General features: G+C 47.6%; 1 protein-coding gene across 3 annotated transcripts in view; it reads left to right on the forward strand.

Moving 5' to 3' along the window:
- The first annotated feature begins 5,163 nt into the window (after positions 1 to 5,163).
- Positions 5,164 to 20,842, forward strand: part of ARHGEF9 (Cdc42 guanine nucleotide exchange factor 9) — a 379,846-nt gene continuing 364,167 nt past the window's right edge. For 2 of the 3 annotated variants that reach the window (XM_072626502.1, XM_072626505.1), the window contains exon 1: positions 5,164 to 5,732. The gene's annotated coding sequence lies outside the window, so the exon portion shown is untranslated. The remainder of the gene's footprint in view (positions 5,733 to 20,842) is intronic. The other variant, XM_072626504.1, reaches the window with a different exon arrangement.

The raw sequence follows: 20,842 nt of genomic DNA on the forward strand, positions 1-20,842 counted from the left end.
CAGCCCTGCCTCACTTAAATCCAATTCATGTGCAAGTCAAGACATCACCTTCTTGATGTCATTGGTCCTCTTTGAGAATGAACAAGTTGTGGCCCCACAGATTTGGATGGCTTTCTGGAGACATCTCTGTGCAAGGTGAAGGCTGTCCCCTAGGTGCTACATTATTATTATTTCCTTATCATGGTAGTTATGAATAAAGTATAGCAATTGAGGTATCATTTATGTATCATATATATAATTACATGTTTATCATATATAATAAATTACAAATCACATAATGTATCATTATATATTTATTATACATAAATTATAAATTATATGTCATTATATATTTATTGTATATAATAAATTATATGTTATATAATAAAATATAAATTGTATAATATATCATATATGTTATAACATATAATTGATATATTATTTACTACATATTCATTTCATATATTATTAGTGCATTATTCTCTCATCTCTTATTGTTATTATATTCATGTATTATTAGTGCTGGTCTGGGCTCACTCAATACTCCCCCTCACAAAGCACTGACAGTCTTGGGGCCCAGACTGTAGTTACTCTTCCTCCCTCACACTCTGGGACTCTAGACATAACCCTGAGGGATTGGACAGGTTGTCTCCAACACTGTCCCTTACTAACCTACATCCTACATGTTCCTCCAATATCAGTCACCAGTTAGTATCTCTCCAATATCACTCAAAGTCATCAATTCTCTTTTACAAAGAGATCTTGACCAAGGGAAAACCATCACACCGAAACCATTAGGAACCCAAGGCAAACCGGGTTCTACCTGCTCAATCCCTAAGGAGAGTGAATTAAAACAAAGGGCTCAGAAAAGCTCCCCAAGTTTACTTCTGGGTGTAGCATCCTCTTGCTTGCAGGACTGGTGTCTGCTCCCAGGTCAGAGAGAATGCATCCAGAGAGAAAACACTGCAGTTTGACTGGAACTGGAACCAAGAGACAGTGTGATCTAGTGGAGAGAGAACCAACTTCCAAGCCAGGAAAATCTGGCTCGCTCTCCAAATACATACATAGAAGGAAGGAAACAAGCATTTGTTAAATACCTACTATGTGCCAGGCATCGTGTTAAGCACTTTACAAATATTATTTGATGCTCACAACCCTGGAAGGCAGGTGCTATTATTATCCTCATTGTACAATTGAGGAAATTGAGGCAGATTGTGATTAGGATACATGTGTGGGTGATGTCCAGATGAAAAGTATGACTATCTATAACTGTGTGGAGCATAGATGGAGTGGAGGTGGAGGTCATGGGAAATGAATAGGTCAAGGAATTGGGAGGTTAGGGGGTTGGAGGGAGTATCACTGTGTATATTGAAGTCTCCTAGTATTATGAGGGCAGGAGCTAGAGAGGAGAGAAAGACTGAGTCAAGTACTGAACTCATTGAGGAAGGAAGGGGAGTGTGTGTGTGTGTGTGTGTGTGTGTGTGTGTGTGTGTGTGTGTGTGTGTATGAGGCTGGGAGGGGGGGTGGGGCGTGTCACAGGGGAAGAAGAGAAGGGAATCCTGCCAGGTAAGTGCTATTATTATCCCCATTTGGGGACAGGGTGCTGGCCCTGGTCAGGAAGATCCAAGTTTAAATCTAGCCTCAGACACTTACTAACCATTTGAACCTGGGCAAGTCACCAAATTGCTGTCTGCCTCTGTTTCCTCAATTGTAAAATGGGGCTAATTATAGCACCTACCTCCCAGGGTGATTGTGAAGATCAAATGAGAAACTATAAAGCCCTTAGTGCAAGGCTTGGCCCACAGATAAATGTTTGTTCTCTTCCCCTTGAACCCAAAGGGGAGAAGAAACTTGGAATCAAAGGATCCTTGGCTTAGTCCAGACCTCTCATTTTTCAGATGAGGAAACCAAATATTTCTTGCCCAAGCTCACACAGCTCCAAGTGGCACAGATGGGATTTGAACCCAGCTTCTCTTCCTCCAGATTGCACTCCACCAAACCAATTTGCCTCTCATCCTAGATTTCTCTCAGAATGATCAAGGAGTCACAAATAGTGATCCTTACTTTTCTTCCTTGGGTGTGAGTGTCTCCTGCTGTCAATTTGTATTTCATACTGCTTAGGGAATGGTGATTCTTCCATCAAGCTATATAGCTGTATTTGCATAATTGCCAGGTTCATTATTCTAATTTCTCTAGTAAAAAGCATAGGTGTGGTACTGATGGCAGCCTGGAACATTCTAAAGTCTAGCAATCTGCCAGCCAGGTGTAGATCTCTCCGGTAACTCCAGAAGTCTCAGAATGTTTGAGGCAGAAGAGACTTTATTAGGAAGTGCGAGATCCATTCATGTTGCAGAAGGGGAAACTTTGGCTCAGTAAGAGGGACTTCCTTGCCAGAGTTCATGCAGTAAATTGGTAGCAGAACTCAAAGCCAGTACTAAAACCCAGGCCTCCAACCTAGCACCCTTTCCCCTCACTCCCCCCCTCTCTAGGGCCAAGTCTGATGGGAGGAGAAGAACATTTGCATCTGGCTCCAAGGCTGGTTTGGGTCCTGGTTCCAAGGCCTTAGATTTGTTGATCTGGAGAATTACAGTACTTTTTTTTTTAAAGAGAAGATTAAGAAACTTTGAGCTGTGATTAACACCCAGGGAATCTGCTGTCTTGGGGTGTTGCAATCACAATCACAGCCCAATGGGGAGCATGTTTGCAGAAGGGCTAGCACAGGTTTCTTCTCCTAGCTCAAAGTTTTTTGGACATTGGTGATCTTGAGGACCAGGAGGTCCCAGTCCCTGGGATCCAGGCTCCCTTCCAGCATTATCCCCTCCCACCACCACTATCCCCAAACACACACTACAGGGTTTCCTGCCCCTGGGCAACCTGCAGCATGGCGCTTTACTTTCAGGAGATTTGCAATTAGCCTGATGAAATGCTGGGCTACAAGTCTGAACTTGGCCATCCCAGTGGGAGAGTGGCCCCATGGCCCTGGTTGACAGCTGGAGGGAAAGCGGGAGGGGAAAAAAGGAAGGAGGGAACAGAAGGAAGGAGGAAAAGGAGAGGAGAGAGAAGAAAAGGGCCAGGAACAAGAAAGGGGAGGGGAGAAGAAAGAAAGGAAGAAGAGATAAGAGAATGGGAGAGAGGGGAGGGAGGAGGAAGAGCAAGAGAGAGAGGAAGGAAAAAGGAGGGAGGGAAGAGAGGGAGGAGGTAGAGAAGAGAGAGAGCAACATTATTGGGTCTCTATTACTGTCCAAATGCAGATGACTCCTCATCTACATATCCAGACACTGAGATCTCTCCTGGGTTCCAATCGCCCAACATCAATTATTTCTCTTTGGATTTGAGGTATTTCACACTTGGGAGTCAAGAGCTGAACTTATCTCTCCCCTCCTCAGGGCACTCAGGTTAACTCTTTACCTCCCTCACTTTCCACATCCAATCAGTTCAGGCCTGTTGTTTTTCCCTCACATTTCTCTCCATCCTTTTCTCTCCACCCATTCAGTCACCCCCCTAATTCAGACCTTCCTCACCCCTTGACTCCACTCTTGAGATAGTCTCCTAACTGAACTCCCTACTACCTCCAATCTGTCCACATGTCTGCCAACAGTGTCATTCTTAAAACAATGGGGTCACCATGGGACTCCTCTACTCTAGAAGCTCCCAACACTTTCACCTCTACTATGAAATACAAACTCATTCATTTGGCATTTAAAACTCCCCATATTTGGCTCTAATGGAATCTTTCAAGGTCTATGATACACCAGTCTTTTTCAGACAGTTGTCCCCAATTAGACCTAACTGGCCTCTGCTGTTCAAATCCTCACATGCACCATTCTGTTCTGTCTCCTCACTTTTGTACTGGCTGCCCCCCAAACGTGTTAGCTTGGTAGCCCTCCCTCCTCACTTGTGCCCATCTGAATCCCCTAGTTTCCTTCAAAACCTAGTTCAGGTGTCTCCTATGTGAGGCCCTTCTCATCTCCCTCCCCCTTTAGGGCCTCCCCCTTAAAAAAGACGTTAAAGCTTTAGTCCTTGAAACTGCACTGAGACTTTTGGGACACCCTGGATTTGTTTTGTATATGCTTATATGGGCACAAGTTGACTCTTCTATAAAATTTAATTTCTCTGAACGCAAGGACTGTTTGTTTTCTGTCTTAGATTCCCAGCATTTAGCAATGCCCGGTATGTAGTAGGAACTTACTAAATACTGGTTGATTAGAGGAAAAAAGAGATGGGGAGGGCAGGAAAAGAAGGAGAAGTGGAGGAGAGAGAAGGAAGAAAGGGGGAGAAAGGAAAAGGGGAGGCAAGGAGGGGCAAAGGGGAAAGGGAGGAGAGGAGTGGAGAGAGGTAGAGCAGAAAGAAGAGGGGAATTAGAAGGGGAGAAAGAGGAAGATAAAGAGTGGAAGAGGGAGGGAGCCGGCCTACAGAGCCAAGGCCAGGGCTCACAGACCCCACAGCAGCAGCTAGTGAGCTTCCTTGTGCCAGAAGAATCACAGTTCAAAGTGGAAATGGCAGGGGTGTGCGTGTGTGTGTTTAATAACAGCTCATATCTCTATAGGGCAAGAAGGGTCACAGAACACTTTCTCCACAACCACTAGGCCTCGACTTGGCCAGTACAATGGTTATTGCCCTGGAATAAACAGGCTGGGGAGGGAGATGAAAGAATTGCCCAAGGAGGTAGTAAGTGGCAGGGCCAGGACTGGAATTCAAGTCACCCATCTCTCTCTGCCCACTAGCTGGGAGCAGGTGCCAGTAATGACTTATACACAGAGAGGGCAGAAAATAAGTCCTCAGGGATGTGCAAAATTTGGAAAATGACAGAGAAGAGACAGGCTCTTCCACTGAGTCGGTCTGTGGAGGAGGGAGGGGAGGAGGAAGAGGAGGAGGAGGAACTACTCTAGCAGGGCCGGCTCTATCCACTGTTTCTATCCCGAGGCGCCAAACGCAGCGGGGCTCAGGCCGGGATACCGCTGCCTCCTCCTCTCCCCAGCCGAGCCGCCCCAAGGCCAAGCTGGTCAGGCCCCGGCCCTTCCCCCACCTCCTGGCCCCCTCCCCCTTCCCCCGAAGCCCTTTGTCATCCCCTGTCCACCTTCCGGCAATTGTGACCTGAAGGGGCGGCCCCCAAGACGGCAGCGGCTCTAGGAAACGGGCGTGCTAGGCAACCATTCTCGCCCCGCCCCGTCCCAACCCCCCCGCACAGCTGGCCCAACCACCCTTTAGGCAGCCAGCATTTGCTCTGCCCCCGGCTCGGACCCGGCTCCAGCCCTGGCTCTGGCCTCGGCCACTCCAGCGCTCATCCCAGCGCCGCGCCTCTGATGAATGGGGCTCTCCTGGCGTCCCCATCTCGCCGGAGCTCTCACAGTCTCCGGACGCTCATCTCGCTGGGCTGCCCGGCGCTCCTCGCTCCCTTCAGGAAGGTCTCGGACCTCGACCATCAGGTCTTCGAGGAAGGAGCCACGGGGGGAAGAAGCGGCTGCAGGTTCCAGCGAGTTGTCTGCAGCACATAGTCGACGCAGCAACGGACGCAGAGACAGGGATCGAGAGAGAGATCAGGAAACAGACCGCGACCGCGAGCGAGAGAGAGAGCGAGAGAGAGATCAGGACCGAATCCGAGACGAAGACTGGGAAAGGGAACGAGAACAAGACCGAGAGCGAGACCGTGACCGAGACCGAGACCGAGACCGAGACCGAGACCGAAGTCGAGACCGAGAGTTGGGAGCCAGAGACCGAGGACTCCCCGAGTTCGAAACAAGTCATCGCCACAGGTAATGATTCCCCGCTCCAGTCCCGACCGCCTCCCGCTGGGTTCCCGGGCCCTGACTGCGGAGGGGCTGGAGGAGAGGGGAGGGAGGATGGCCCCTGAGCCCTGCTAGGGGGCGGGAGGGTGGGGGTGTTGGCTGGACTGCAGGGGTGTGTGTCTGAGGAAGATAGGGAACTTCCCCTTAGGCAGGCTCCAGGCTCCAGCTGGACGGCAGGCTGTTGGGTAGGTTATGGAGAGAGATTCCTGTTCAAAGACGGGGCGGACTCAGTGACACCAAGATCCCTCCCAGCTCAGACATTCTCGGCGATAACGTACTTCGGTCGGAGAGTGATCTCCCAGATCCCTGGAGGCTACCCAGCGGAGTCTTGTCAAGGGGCTTTCCTCACGGGTACTGCTGGGATTGCATAGCCTCCTGGTTCCTTTCCCTGGCCCTGGAAGATTTCACCCCCACCCCCACCCCCATCACCCCAGCTCTCCCTCCGAAGATACCGCATTTGCCAGTGGTTAGAGCTTTTTCCCAGGAGGCCAAGATGAATTTGACAGTTCAGGGCAAAGCCTATTTTTTTTTTGGCTGGGATGAGGGGCAGGAACTTTGGGCGGGGGAGGTGGGGAAGGGTAGGGCAAGAGTGAGGCTAAGACAGCTGTCAGCCGCCTCAGCCCGATTGCCTTCATCGAGGAGTTGGGGTGAAAGGGGAGTGGGGCAGTTGTTAGGCGGTGGGCCAGGAAACGGCTGCACGTGGAGAGTAGGTGAGTAGATGGTAAGTAGGGGAGTACAGTGGGAGCGAATGGAGCGAGTAGGAGGGGTGTCCAGTAACTCAGGAGAGAGCAGCAGTCCAGGAAAGCTAATGAGCCTTTGGCCTGCCAGGCGACTTGGGCTGGGCCAGAGAGGCTTTGGGGCAGAGGGCTGCTGTCTGGGCTTCTGCAGGAAGAACTTTTAGGGCATTTCAGAGCGCCCCCCAACCCCCCCCAAGAACCTGAGGAGAGACCAGGTATGCCCCCAAGTATGCAGGGAATGGTGGGAGCAGGGGCCCCAGAGAGATGCTCAGGCATCCTTCGTCCTTCCAGCTAGGCTAAAAGGCCCCTGATTTGAGGCCTTACTGTTTGGCCAAGGGGACAGGATGTTGGAGACAGCGGAAAAATAGGATTTTTCCAGCCTGCAATAGTGCAGGCCAGTTCCTGCTGCCCCCTCCCCCCAATGATTTCTTCAGCCCCCTATCCCACCCCCCACTGTGATTCCATGCCCCCCCTCAATGTGATACCCCCCATAGTTGGAAAGGCTAGGTTTGAAATCTGAGGACCCTCTGTTCCCCCTTCTGGGCTATAGGGCTTTGTTGTACAGTCCTTTGCTCTGTGACCTCAGGCACATCCGGGCCAATCTCTGAGCTGCCACCCTTTTCCCCTCCAAGATGAGTGAGGTTGAACTCAAAGGTTCCTGCCTCTGAAAATTAATTCCAGCTTTGCTATGTTCTGTTTCCAATGTCCATCTGGCTCTAATAGTCTGGGTTCTAGGACCCTCTGCCTGCTCCCCTACATTTTAGGACCTTGTAGGACAGGTAATGGAGATCAAGAGGGGCTTGGTGACACCGGGTCTTGTCTTTTTCCTCTTTGAGAGAGGGTTGAGCCAATTGGAGACGCAAGCCCCAAAGGTCTTGAAGTTTTGGGGCTCTTGTGAAGATACAGGCCTGTGGGTGAGGCCACAAAATCGGAGAAAGGCATCTGGCTTCCTTGGTCTCCATGGGGAAATCCTGTCTTGAAGGGGTGTTACCTCATTCCTGGATTAAGGAATGGATCCCTCTTTGGACTTCTCCCAAGGCTTTTCCTTCCAGACAGCCTGGTGGCAACACAGACCTCTGATGTCAGATTGACTCCCAGCCCAGGTTTCAATAGAAATCACGATTTCTAAACTGCCACTGTGTCCCACAGGGCAAAACAAGTCGGGTAGGAAGAGCACAGACTTTAGAGTTCCAATACTTGGGTTCATCTCAACCGATCCTACATCTTGGATCTAGGGCTGGAAGGGACCTCAGAGGCCAACTGGTCCAGACCCCTCATTTTACAGAAAGGGAAATTGAGGCCTAGGGAGGGAAAGGAACTTCCCTGAGGTCACATATAGGATCATAGATCTAGAGGTGGAAAGAACCTCAGAGGCCAGCTAGTCCTATCTCTTCATCTTACAGAGGAGAAAACTGAGGCCCAGGAAGAGAAGTTACTTGCCTAGGGTCACAGAGGTAGGTGGGATTTAAACTTAGACCCTCTGACTCCAGAGCCACTAGTATATGTGGCTCTCATCCCAGGCCTCATTTACTAGGTGTATGACAATGAAGAGAACATTTTCAACCTATGTGACCTTGGGCAAGTCCCTTCTCCTCTTTAGGCCTCAGTTTCTTTATCTGTAAAATGATCAGGTTGGGCTAGATTTACTCTAAAGTCTCTTTTGGCTCTAAGTCTATGATCCTATGACCTTTCTGACATTCTACACCTCAGTTTCTGCCCCTCTAAAATGGGGATAAAAATCTCCCTTCTCCACCTCACTGAAATGTAGAAAGAAAATCACTATAAACCTTAAATTTTTCCTGGAGAAATGGGGTCTGTTTTGATGGTGTTGTACAGAGTGTAAGCATTTGTTGTTCATACTTTACAGATGTAGAAATTATGGTTCAGAAGAGGGGAGTGACTTGTCTGGGGTCCCACAGTCAATAACTGGCCAAGCTCCACCCTATCCCAGGGCTCTACACGAACCTTGGCCAAGATGTTGTATGACAATTCTTGAGACTCCTGTTCTGATTAGAGACCTGTTAAGCCCAGGGAACTGGGTTGGTTGACCTACTTTTTGAACCACCTTAACTGTTTAGATCAAGACTTTGAGAAATGCCAGTCCCTCCCTCTCTGGGAACAGGAGTGAGTGGCTCTGGATCAAGAGCTTCATGGTAGTTCCCAATTTCTTGGTGGAGGAATGCTTGGAGTAGTTGGCAGTAGTTGCCATCCTGGGGAGGGGAGGGGAGGGGTCTCAAGGAGACTGGGACTCCTTGGACTACTTAAAGGATCTTACATCTAGAGCTGAATGGGTTGCCAGAGACTATCTAGGCTGATATCATTTTACTGAGAAGGAAACTGAGGCCCAGGGAAGGGCCAGGATTTCCCCAAAGTCACACAAATAAGGTCCTCTATCTAGAGTTCATCATTCCATCTCCAATCTCTTGTAGTACCCAGCACACAGTTAGTGCTTGATGAATGCTCCATGCTTTTGGGTGGGGCTGTTCCTCATGCCTGGAGCATGAGAGTAACCCAAGCCTTCATCATCTGTACCATCTCCCTATCTTCCTCATTGGGCATGTCTGAGGTGGAATGTACAGATGCTGTTTGTCATCCTTCACTGACAGTATCTGTGAGAATGAAGCCAAACCCTCAGCTCTGTCACTACTTAGCAGTGTGACCTTGGGCAAGTCACATCTTCTTTTGGAGTCTGTTATCCCTCCTCTGGAAACTGAGGCTGCAGTAGTCTGGCCACTTGGTGATAAATTCTTGGCCACAGGAACCAAAGAAAGAAGTAATGGAATACAGTGCTCAATCAATCCACAAACATTTATTAAGTACCTACTGTGTGGGTCAGGCACTGTTAGGTGCTGGCGAAATATAACGTGTGTCCTCAAAGAGCCAACATTAGAATGGGGAGGAGAGGGTGATCATGGGTACCCAGATAGGTAGAAGCCTTGTAATTAGTACATATTTTGTGACTGTACTCCTACCCCCTTGGGAGCAATGGAATGCTTCCTGGGGGATGGCAGTTGAACTGAGCTTTGAGAGAAGCTAGAGATTGTAAGAGACAGAGGAGAGTGGGAAAAGCACAGGGACCAGTCTGGGTCATAGAGTGAGGTGGGGGGAAATCACCTGGAGCCAGATTGGGAAGGATTTTAAATGCCAAACACAAGAGATCGATCCCAGGGATAGAGAGCAATTGACATTTCTTGAGCAGAAGGGTGACCTAACTTTTTCTTAAAATGAGTATATATTCTCCTAGCAGTGTGTGTAGTAGAAGGAGGTTTTGGGGAGCAGGAAAACTAGTGATTCCCTCGTGGCTGGACTCCACCCTCTTGTGGGTGGGGCTCCAGGGTCCCAACTCCTCCCTTCAGGTGGAACTCCAGCCTTCCTCCCTCTCCCACGCTTCTGCTGGCTTCAGTTTGTGCCTCAATTTCTTTTCCTCTCAATTCATTTATTCTTTCTTTGCTTTGGGGAACTTTAGTTACTAAACGTGAAGGAAGAAAATCCCTTTTTTTATCTAGTTCTAAGACACACCCCTCTCTTTGTTGGGAATGTGCTTAGCCATTAGGAAAATGTCTCTCCCTCCCTCCTTCCCATTCCCTCTCCTCCACCCCACCCCGGCTCTGTGTCTCTCCCTCTTTCCTCTCTAATCTCTCACTCATTTGCCCTCCTTCTCTTTCCTTGTCTCTGTTTCTGTCTTGTCTCTCTCCCTCCCTTCCTCCCTCTCTCCCCTCCCTCTTTTTCCCTCCCTTCTCTTCCTCTCCTCTCCTCCTCCTCTGTCCTTTCCTTTACCTTCCCCTCCACCAGGGGAGAGAAAAAGAAAGACAGAGAGACAGAGGAGGGGGAGCGAGAGACAGAGAAACAGAGAGGAGGAGGGAGATGGGGAGAGGAGACAGACAGACAGACAGACACGGAGGAGAGCAGAGATATAGAGAGACAGAAATGGAGACAGATATGGGGAGGGGGGAGAGAAAAAGAGAGGCGGAGAGACAGGAGAGGAGAGACAGATGGGTGAGAGAGACAGAGAAACGGGAAAGGACATGAGGGGAGAGAGACAGAAAGAGACAGAGAAACAAACACAAGAGAGAAGAGACAGAGAGTCAGAGACAGAGTGAGGGAGGCAGATGGGGAGGAGGCAGAGACAGATAGACACAGAGGAGAGCAGAGACATAAAGAGACAGAGATGGAGACAGATGAGGAGGAGGGAGGGAAAAGGGAGGCAAAGAGACAGATAGTCAAAGAAGAGGGAAACGACAAAGACGGGGAGAGAGATGGAGAAGCAGGAGAGAGATAGACAGTGAGACAGAGAGGGAAAAAGAAAGACAGACAGAAAAAGAGAGAGGGAGATGGGGAGAGGTGAGCAAGAGATGGAAAGAAAAGCAGAGATAGACCCAGAAGAAGGGAGAAGAGAGACCACAATGAGACAGAGAAACCTAGAAGGGGGGGGGGGGGAAGAGACAGAGAGGGAGACAGAGAGAGGAGAGCAGAGACAGAGATGGAAAGAATTAGCCAAAAACAGAAGCAGAAAAAGAGACAGGAACACAGGTATAGGCAGAGAGAGAGAGAGTGACAGAGAAAGGAAGAGAGAGGGGAAGAGAGGTAGTGAAACAAAGTGGGAAGGGGAGGATACAGGAGGGGGAGAGAGACAGAAAAGGGGAGAGAGATACAGAGGAAAGGAGAGACAGATGGAAAGAAAGGAGGGGAGAGATACTGAAATAAAAGGAGAGAGACAGTGAGAGAAACAAAAGAGCAAGGGAAAGGAGATAGAGGGAGAGAGAGAAAGAGACAGAGGGGAGAGAGACAGAAATATTGACAGAGAGAGACAGAAAGAGAGGAATGATGATAGACTAAGACAGAACGGAAAAGAGAGACAAGGAGAGAGAGAGAAAGACATGAGGAAGTGGGAGAAAGAAAGACAGTGAGATGGGAAGATAGAGACAGAAGGCAAGACAGGAAGAGAGAGACAGAGACAAAGAGAGAAGGCAGGACAGAGAGATAAAGAGGGGGGAGAAAGAAAGTTGGCAGAGAAACAAAGAAGAGAGGATAGAGACACAGAAAGACAGACAGGCAGAGACAGAAAGAAAGATGGGGGAGTGAGATGGAGAGGGGAGAGAAAGAGACAGAAAGACAGAGGAGGGGAGAGCGAGACAGAGACAAGAGAAAAACAGAGAGGGGGAGAGAGATGGAGGGGGGAAGAGAGAGAGAAAGACACAGAGAGAAACAGGGTGGTAGAGGAGATGGGGTGGAGAGACACACATAGACAGAGACAAAGACGGATTGGAGAGAGACAGAGATAGTACTAGAGACAGACAAGACGGGGAGAGACAGGGAATGCAGATGAGGATGGGGAGAGAAGTAAACACAGGAGGGGGGAGAGAGAGAGAAAGATGAGACAGAGAGAGGGGGAAGATGGTGGAGAGAGGCAGAGGTAGAAAGTCAGAGACAGAGGAGAGGAGACAGAAAAGAGAAAAAGAAGGAAGAAGAAAGGAAGAGGAGAGACAGAAAGAGAAACAGGATAGAGGAGCAAAGAGAAACAGAAACAGAATGCAACAGAGAGACAGGGAGAGACAAGGAAGAAGATGGAGAAGTGGGAGAGACAGACAGATAGAGGAGGGGAACCAGAGGGACAAGGACAGAGAGAGACAGGGAAAGAGGGAGAGAGACAAGAAAGAGTCAGAAAGACATAGAGGAGAGAGGAGATAGATGGGAGGGGGGAGAGAAGCAGAGAGAGCAAAAAAGAAATAGAGGAGAGGCAGACAGAAGGAGAAAGAAAGACAGAGAGGCAGAGAGAGCCAGAAAGAGGCACAAAGAGACTTGAAGACAAAGGCAATGAGAGAAAGAGGTGGGAGGGAAAGAGAACAGGAGGAACATAGGGAGAGATGAAAGACAGAGAGAGACAGAGGAGGAAAGAGAGACACGGGGATGGGGATATGGGGAGGTAGAAGGGAAACAAAAGGACGGAGAGATAGAAGAGAATAGGAGGAGGGAGATGGGGGAAGAGAGAGAGAAAAGAGACACAGAAGAGAGAGAGAGAGACAAAGGTAGAGAGAAAGAGGGAGACAGAAACAGGATAGACAAATATACTGACAGGGACAGAGACTGAGAGAGAAGCAGGGAGAGAAAAACAGGCAGAGATGCTGAAGAAGGGAGAGAGAGAGAGAGAGCTCGGCAGAGACAAAGTGAGACAGGGAGAGAGGAAGGGAGTTGGGAAGGGGGGGAGAGAGAGAGAGAGAGAGAGAGAGAGAGAGAGAGAGAGAGAGAGAGAGAGAGAGAGAGAGAGAGAGAGAGAGAGAGAGAGAATGGGATCCCAAGTTTTACTGACTCCCAGTCTGCTATTCACTCACTCCATAATGCCCCACATGGAGTTTTTACACACCATCTAACCTACCCAAGTTACCAATAATCTTGTTAACTGCTCAGTTGGCTGACTTTCTCCCTGTAGTCATGCAGCAATAGATCTGTATTTGGCCCCATGGATCATTTCCTTTCCTCCTAGATACTTTCTCCCATCTGGATTTTTGTGCCATTTCTCTTTCCTGGTTCCCTCCTACCTGTCTAATCCATCCTTCTCAGTCTCCTTTTCGCTGGACTCCATTTTTATCACACCCCCTAACTGTGTCTGGTCTCCAAGGCTCTTCTCCTTTTACTCTCTCTATACGTTTTCTTTTTCTCCTTCCTTGCCTTCCTTCCTCTCTCCTCTCCCCTCTCACTCCTTCTCTCTTTTCTGTTTCTGTTTCCCGCTTCCTCTCTCTCTACCCTCATCTCTCTCTCTCCTATTTCTCTCTCCCTGTCTCCCCTCTGTCTTAGACTCAGTCTGTCTGTCTCCCTCACATCTCTCCCCTGTCTCCCCGTTCTTTCCCTCCCTCCCATCTCCCCTCTCCTCTCTCTGCCTCCCCCTTCCTCCTCCTCCCCTCCTCTCTATCTCTCCTTTTTTCTGCCTGTTTACTCCCCCTCTCTCTGTTTCTTTGTTTTTCTCTGTCCCATTTCTCTCTCCCCCTTTCATACTTTCCCATTCTATAGGTCCCTCCCCCTCTCTGTCTCTCCTTCTTTGTCTGTCTCTCATTGTCTCTAGCCCTCTCCCCCTCCCTTCCTCCTCTCTGCCTCTCATCTTTCTCATCTTTCCCTCCTTCTACTTTCTTCCTTTTTTCCATTCTCTTTTTCCCTTCTTCCTCTCTCTTCCTTTCTTTCTCTCTCCTCCCTCTCTCCTCTCCTTCATCCATCTCTCTGCCTCTGTCTCACTGCCCTATCTCTCCTTCCTGTTCCTTTTGTCTCTCCTTCCCTTCTTTTCTTCCCTCCTCCTGCCTCCCTCTCTCCACTCTTTGTCTTTCTTTCTCTCCCATCTCTTTCCTTTCATCTCTCCCTTTCTCCCATCTCTTTCTCTCCCTCTTGAATTGTATCCTCCCTCCTTCTCTATCTCTTCCTCTCCCTCCCCTCTTTCTCTCCCTTCCCCTCCCTTTTTACTCTCTCCTCTCTCTCCCTTTCTCCCCTCCATCTTTTTCCTTCTCACTCTCTTTCCCTCCCTTTTCTCTCTCCTCTCATCTATCTCTCCCCTTTTCTCCCTCCCTTTCTCCCTCCTCCCTCCCTCTCTCCCTTTCTTTTATCTCTCCCACTTCTTCTCTCTGTTTCTCTCTCCCCTTCATCTCTCTCTTTCCTATCTTTCCCTCTCTTCGACTCTCTGTCCTCCTTCTTATCTTTCCCAGTCTTTTTCTCTTTCCTCTTCCTCCTTTTACTCTCTCTTCTCTCTCCCTCCCTATCTGTGTCCCTGTCTTCCTCTTTTCCCCTCCCTCTTGCTCTATTTCTTTTTTCTCCCTTCATCTCTCCTTCCCTTTCTTTCTCCCTTCCTCCTTCCTCCCTCTTCTCATCTCCCTCTCCCTTCCTCCTTCCCTCTTTTTCTTCCTCCTCCTTTCCCCTCTCCTCTCTCCCTTTGTCCCTCTTTCTCTCTCCCCTCCATCTCTTCCTCCCTCTTCCCTTCCTCTTTTTCCTTCCTTCTTTCCTCTCTCTCTCACTTTCTCCCTCTCTCCCTCTCCCTCCCTTCCTCTCATGTCATCAGCTCCCAAGGCTTTAATGATCATCTTTCTGCCAGTAACTCATGGCTCTAGATCTTGGCTCAGAGTCTTCCCTGAGCATCAGTTCCTTAACCCAGTTTCCTGCTGCATATTTCAAACTGGCCTTCACCAAGGTCCTCAAATAGGGCTCTGCTTCTCCCTTCACTGTGCTTTGCCCTGGCTTCTTGAATGCCCTTCCTCCTCTTGTCCCCCTCAGACTTGTCTATTCCTTTATGGAGTAACTGAAGCAGCATCTTCTGCTGGAAGCTTTTCCCGAGCCCCTCACCTGCCAGGGCCCTCCTTTCCAAAGTATATTTTACTGAACTATTTTGTATTTATTCATAATGATTTCCTTTAGATTCATGCTGCATGGTAAACTATTAATACAAAACTCAAGATTTCGGAGACACACAGTATATATCCCCCATTCAAATTTACATTTGTAAATGCTTATTGTAAATGGGAATTGTTTCATTCTCTCTGCTTATATCTTCGGCACCTGGCACAGTACCGGGCACATAGTAATTGCTTGATAAATGCTCATTGACTGAATGAAGGAGACAGAAGAAAGTTGCAACTATAAATGAAAGAAGACTCCCAGGTTGTCTGGGAAGAGACAAAGACAGGAGTTAGCGTTAACCTCACTGGTTTTCTCATGTATCCAAAGATCCTTAGCCAGAAAGATCCTTTTATGGTCAGTTGGACATCTCTTATTGCAGTGTACATACTAAGTATTGACCAAGAAATCATCATAAAAAGAAGTGAACCTTATATATCAACAGCAGTTGCCAGTGGTGAAGAGGTAGAGAAATGCTCCTTGTAACTCGGTAAAGCCCTACTAGTAAAGTTAACATATACTTAGGGCAGAGGAAGAGTACCTGCAGCCTTGAGGCCACATGGGACTCTCTAGGTCCTCAAGTGCAGCCCTTTGGCTGAACACCAACTTCATAGAACAAATCCCCTTGAGAAAAGGATTGGTTCTGTCAAACTTGAACTCGATCCAAAGGCCATACCCAAGGGCCTAGAAGGCCACACATGGCCTCGAGGCCACAGGTTCCCCACCCCTGACTTAGATACTTGGTGATTTTGATGCAAAGATGGGCACTGGGGAAGATGCTCCCCCCCCCCAAAGAAAAGGGAAAAAATAGGGATCAGGAATAAGAAAGATCGAATGCACAGCAGCCTCATACCCATGCATCATAAATACTTATTTTGAAGGAAGGAGACAAGTATTTAGCACATGCCAGAGATTTGCCAGGCCCTTAAAATTATTATCTCATTTAATCATCACAACAAGCCTGGAGAGTAGATGTTATTATGATCCCCGTTTTACAGACGAGGAAATCGAGGCTGACTAAAGTTAAGTGATTTGCCCAGGGTCAGACAGCTAGTTATTACTGAGCCACATTTGAACTCAAGTCTTCCTGACTCCAGGCTTAGTGAGTGCTCTGTGCACTGTGGTGCCCCCAGCTGCCTTTGTTTTGAGAAAAGATTTGGAAGACAGACATGGAATAACATCCCTCAAAATAAAATTGACTTATTCATGTTAGAGTCATTCCTGAGTCAGTAGACTGTGGAAAATTGGACCAAGAACTTGTTAGAGCAAAGCTTGAAATTAATACAGAGTTAGAAGGATAGAAATGAAAATGATGATGGGCAATTGAAACAATTCCAATCTGACCTAGTTAAACTATTTAAATTGATTATTATCCTCATAAAATAAGGCTAATAATAGCAACCATGTCCCAGGATTGTTGTGTGGGTAAAATTATATATACACATGTGTTTGCATATACATATATGTATGTGTATGTGCATACACATGTGAGTGTATGTGTGCAAACATAATATGTACAAACTATATATACATGTGTGCATACACATACAGACATTTGTTTATATAGACATGTTGTACAAATATATGTGTACATATGTTGATATACACGTGTATATATAAAGGTATTGTGTCTATGGATACATGTGCAAATGTCTTAGTGCCGTTTTAAACTTTAATGGCTTAAAACTGAACTAAGCCTTTTGGGATAATCCAATATCTATATACATGTATATATGCACACACATTTCTGCACAGTGCTTTGAAAACCACAGGGGTGAGGAGCCTGTGGCCTTCTAGGTCCTCGGGTGCAGCCTTTTGACTGAGTTCAAGTTTTACAGATTAAATCTTTTTTTTAAGGGGTTTGGTTCTGTGAAGTTGGGATTCTGCCAAAGGGCTGCACTCAAGGACCTAGAGGACCACATATGGCCTGGAGGCCACAGGTTTCCCACCGCTGAGGGCTAGCTCCAGTGTGAGGACACTGTAGAATAAATTCTCCAGGGATCTGAGTCAGGGGAACGCAGGAAAAGAATCATGGGACTTGTTACAACCAAGGAAAGATGATTGAGCAAATGTTCACATCTCTCAACTGATACATCTACTTTTCCATTTGTAGAAGTGGTCCCAAGTGACCACTTCAGAGGAGACCACATCTTTACAATCACACGATTGTCTGACAGATATTGTAGAGAATAAAAGATCCCACTATGATTACTAGGACTTTGGCAATCATCAAAAGCAGCTGATTGGCGGGCTCCTAAGGGCTTCCTTTTGGTAACATCTGTGCATTTGTCAAAATTAAATGAAGCTCCTTCTCCAGTAACTCTTTGCTTATATTTGGTTACAACTGCTTATATTTAATAGACAAGAAAGGACTTTTTACTGATGTCAGAATCCTTCCTGAATCATTGCTCTGTGTACAATCAGATTAAGATGGAAGGAAATGAGCATTTATTATTTATGCCCATTTTACAGATGAAGTATAGCTGGTGAGGTATGACATAGGGAGATGGACACTCACCAGAGATGTTTGCCTACTGTGTGCCAGGTGCTGTGCCAAACATTTTACAAATAGGATCTCATTGATCCTCACCACAGTCCTGGGAAAGTAGGTACTAGTATTATGCCCATTTTATAGATGAGGTATAGCTGGTGAGGTATGAAATAGGGAGATGGACACTCACCAAAGGTGTTTGTCATTATCATGGAGCCATCAGAGCTGAGTCCAAGTTGAAGAGGGAGTCCCTGTAGGTGGTGAGACCCTCCACATGCTCCTGTTGCAGATGACATTGTGTTGGCTGCCTTATGCCCAGAAGGCTCCAGGGATGAGATCCATAACCATGGTCAAGCTTGTCCTATCTACACAGTAGCAACCAAAGGAAAAAAGAGTGCCTGTGGCCCGGATTGGGTTACGGACAACCTCTAGGATGCATACATCAGGATATCTAACTCAGACAACTGCAAATGGGCAGGGAGTTGGGCCCAGAATTGAATAAATAGGAAGAGGAAAATGGATTGGATTGCCTTTGGGAAATTGCCAGGTTCTTTTAACGATCCTGAGCTTTCCCCCCCAAATAAAGAGCCATCTTTTTTAGCACCACTATTCTTAAGATATTATTTGATTGTGAGTAAGAGAAAAAGACAGCCTCCAAAGAGGCAAAAAGTCAATTTCATTGAGGGAGAAAAGAGGAAGGACTTGGGAGCATAGGCAGGCTATAATCCGTTAACCACAAGGCACCACGAAGAGAGCCAGAGGAAAGGATATCATCAAAGAAGCTGGATGGGTAGTGAGGGTGAAATTGAGGAAGATGCCCAGCATGGATACCCCAGGGGAGAACTGGGAGGGCATGGAGAAGGGATGGACAGTCAGGACTCACTATGGTCTGCACCACTGGAGGGAAGAAGACCTTTACTGAGAAGATTCTGACCCATCTGACTCCCCCCTGAATCAAGGGACAGAGTTAGGGTTAACTGACTTCTGAGGTCTTTTTCAGCTTGGAGATTCTGTGTTCTGAGGTCCCTTCCAGCTTTGGCATTCTATGATTCTGGGAGCTTCAGCAAAGCCTTTACCTCTGCCTTCCATCCCCGGTTCCTCCCCAACACTCACCCCCTACCTCTATAACATCTATTTTTTCAGCACTTCTGTCCTGTTAGCTTAGCTTGCTGTTCTCAGCTACTGGTACAAAGAGGAAAAGTAGTCTAATTTATACTTAGATGTAAATGACAGATAGCCCCTGTAAGACACTGCCCCCCCCCAAACTTCCCAAAGAATAAAATGCAACTTAACACCCAATGATCTTTAGAACTAGGAAGGATACAAGAGACTTTCTAGTTCACCCCTCCCCCTTGTTTGATATTTGGAGAAACTGAGGCCCAGAAGGAGAAATGACTTTACCACAAACTAGCTGTGTGAACTTTAGTGAGTCAGAACTGGAATGCAGATCTTCTGATTTAGAGACCTTCCCTTTTGTGCTAATTAAGTACTTGTTTACAGAGCACTATGTGAGGGGCTCAGGAAGATGACAATGTAAGAAGTCTAATGGGAGATGAGGAGCACTATCCCCTTATCATGGAAGGGAGGAAGGAGGCCTAAGGAAGTTAAGTAACTTGTCCAAAGTCACACACTTCATTTCCCACCCCTACCTCCCCTCCCATTTTAGAGATGGAGAGACTGAGAACAAACAATTTGTTCCAAGAGAGCCACCTTTCCTTATGGGGCATCAGGGATGATGGTAGGGGAGAAGAGGGATGGCGTGGGCCTTGCTCTGGCTAGGTCACAGAGATTAAAGGAGAATTCATTTTGTATTTCCCCACCCCTGTCCCTCCCATCATCAGGGACCCCAGCTTGAGAGGAGCTGAATGAAGTGTAGCCACGGGTAGGGGCTTAAGTCTTCCAGCCTGTCTGGACAGACTTCCAACTGAAGCTAGGCAGGCAGGAAGCAAGGCCTTCTCCCATTGTTCTGTGGGCCTTTAGGGTTGGGAGAGAATGAAGGGGATGGGGTGGGACCCAGGGTCCTGGGGTCTCAGATCTTCTGAAGGAATTTGGGGGATACTTTTCTGTTCTGTTGGGGGCCAGGTGTGAGTGAGCTGTGTAACATGAATGCTGCCATCTTCCTAAGCCCTGGGGCCCAGGGCCTCTGACTTCAGTGTCAGGTGTGACACTGCTACAGGCCTCTGGTCTTCACAATTGAGTTTGCTTCTCACTCCCACCCTGACCAGAGCTCTTATCCCCTCAGTTTTTCTGTTTTCTGGTGGAAAGCATTGGCTTAACTGAATTTCCAGAGGGCCTAGCCCCACAATCCTCCAAAGGAACAGTACTTGTGGCCCTCAAGACCTTGCTCTTGTCCAGCATTCTCAGCTTGCAGCTCCACAGGGGAATGACTTTCCTAGAACAACCCGGTTCATTGCTACCAGTATCTATGGAGGGCTTTCTAGAGCACTGTGTGCTAGGCACTGGGGGAATAGAGATGAAGATTAATTGGGCCCTACCTTCAGATAGCTTAGCTTTAGGAAGGGGATACAGAACAGTGTGTAAGTGGGGGTGGGAGTGAAGGGGAGAAGAACCTCTAACTTTTTCTGGTTCAGGCAAGTGTCTACTGTGTGCAGGTTCTCTGGATACACATACAAAAGTGAGATAGCCCTCAAGGAACTTATTCTACTGGGAGAGCCGGGGCTGTAACATGGTCACAGATAAGTGCATACAGGATATACCCTCAGCATTCCAAAAGTCTTTAATAAACTTTAATAGCCTTAAACAAGTCAGTTTTGGTACAGCCTGTATAGATATACTAGTCTCTCTCTCTCTCTCTCTCTCTCTCTCTCTCTCTCTCTCTCTCTCTCTCTCTCTCTCTCTCTCTCTCTCTCTCTCTCTCTTTCTCTCTCTCTCTCTCTCCTATTCAGCCTCTTTCATCTACGCCTCTGTCTCTGTCTGTCTCTCCTGTGTAGCTTATCTGTCTAGCATCTTTCATCTGTCCCTGTCTCTATCTCTTTCTGTCTCTCTGTCTCTTTCTCTCTGTCTCTCTGTGTTCTCTCTGTCTCTCTCAATCTCTATCTCCGTCTCTGTCTCACTCTCTGTTCTCTATGTCTCTCTCACTCTCTCTATTTTCTCTTTGTCTCTCAGTCTCTCTGTGTGTCTCTGTCTCTCTCTCTGTCTCTCTCCTGTGTAGCTTATCTCTCTAGCATCTTTCATCTATCCCTCTCTCTGTCTCTATCTCTTTTTCTATCTCTGTCTCTCTGTCTGTCTCTATCTCTCTCTGTCTCTCTGTTACTCTGTCTCTCTCTCGATTTCTCTGTCTGTCTCTCTATGTCTCCGTCTCACTCTTTGTTCTCTCTCTCTCACTCTCTCTGTTCTGTCTCTGTCTCTCTCACTCTCTATCTCTCTGTCTTTGTTTCACTCTCTCTGTCTCTCTCTGTGTGTCTCTGTCTCTCTCACTCTTTCTCTGTCTCTCCTGTGTGGCCTATCTGTCTAGCATCTTT

Source organism: Notamacropus eugenii, chromosome X (assembly GCF_028372415.1).
Source record: "Notamacropus eugenii isolate mMacEug1 chromosome X, mMacEug1.pri_v2, whole genome shotgun sequence".
Classification (NCBI taxonomy): domain Eukaryota; kingdom Metazoa; phylum Chordata; class Mammalia; order Diprotodontia; family Macropodidae; genus Notamacropus; species Notamacropus eugenii.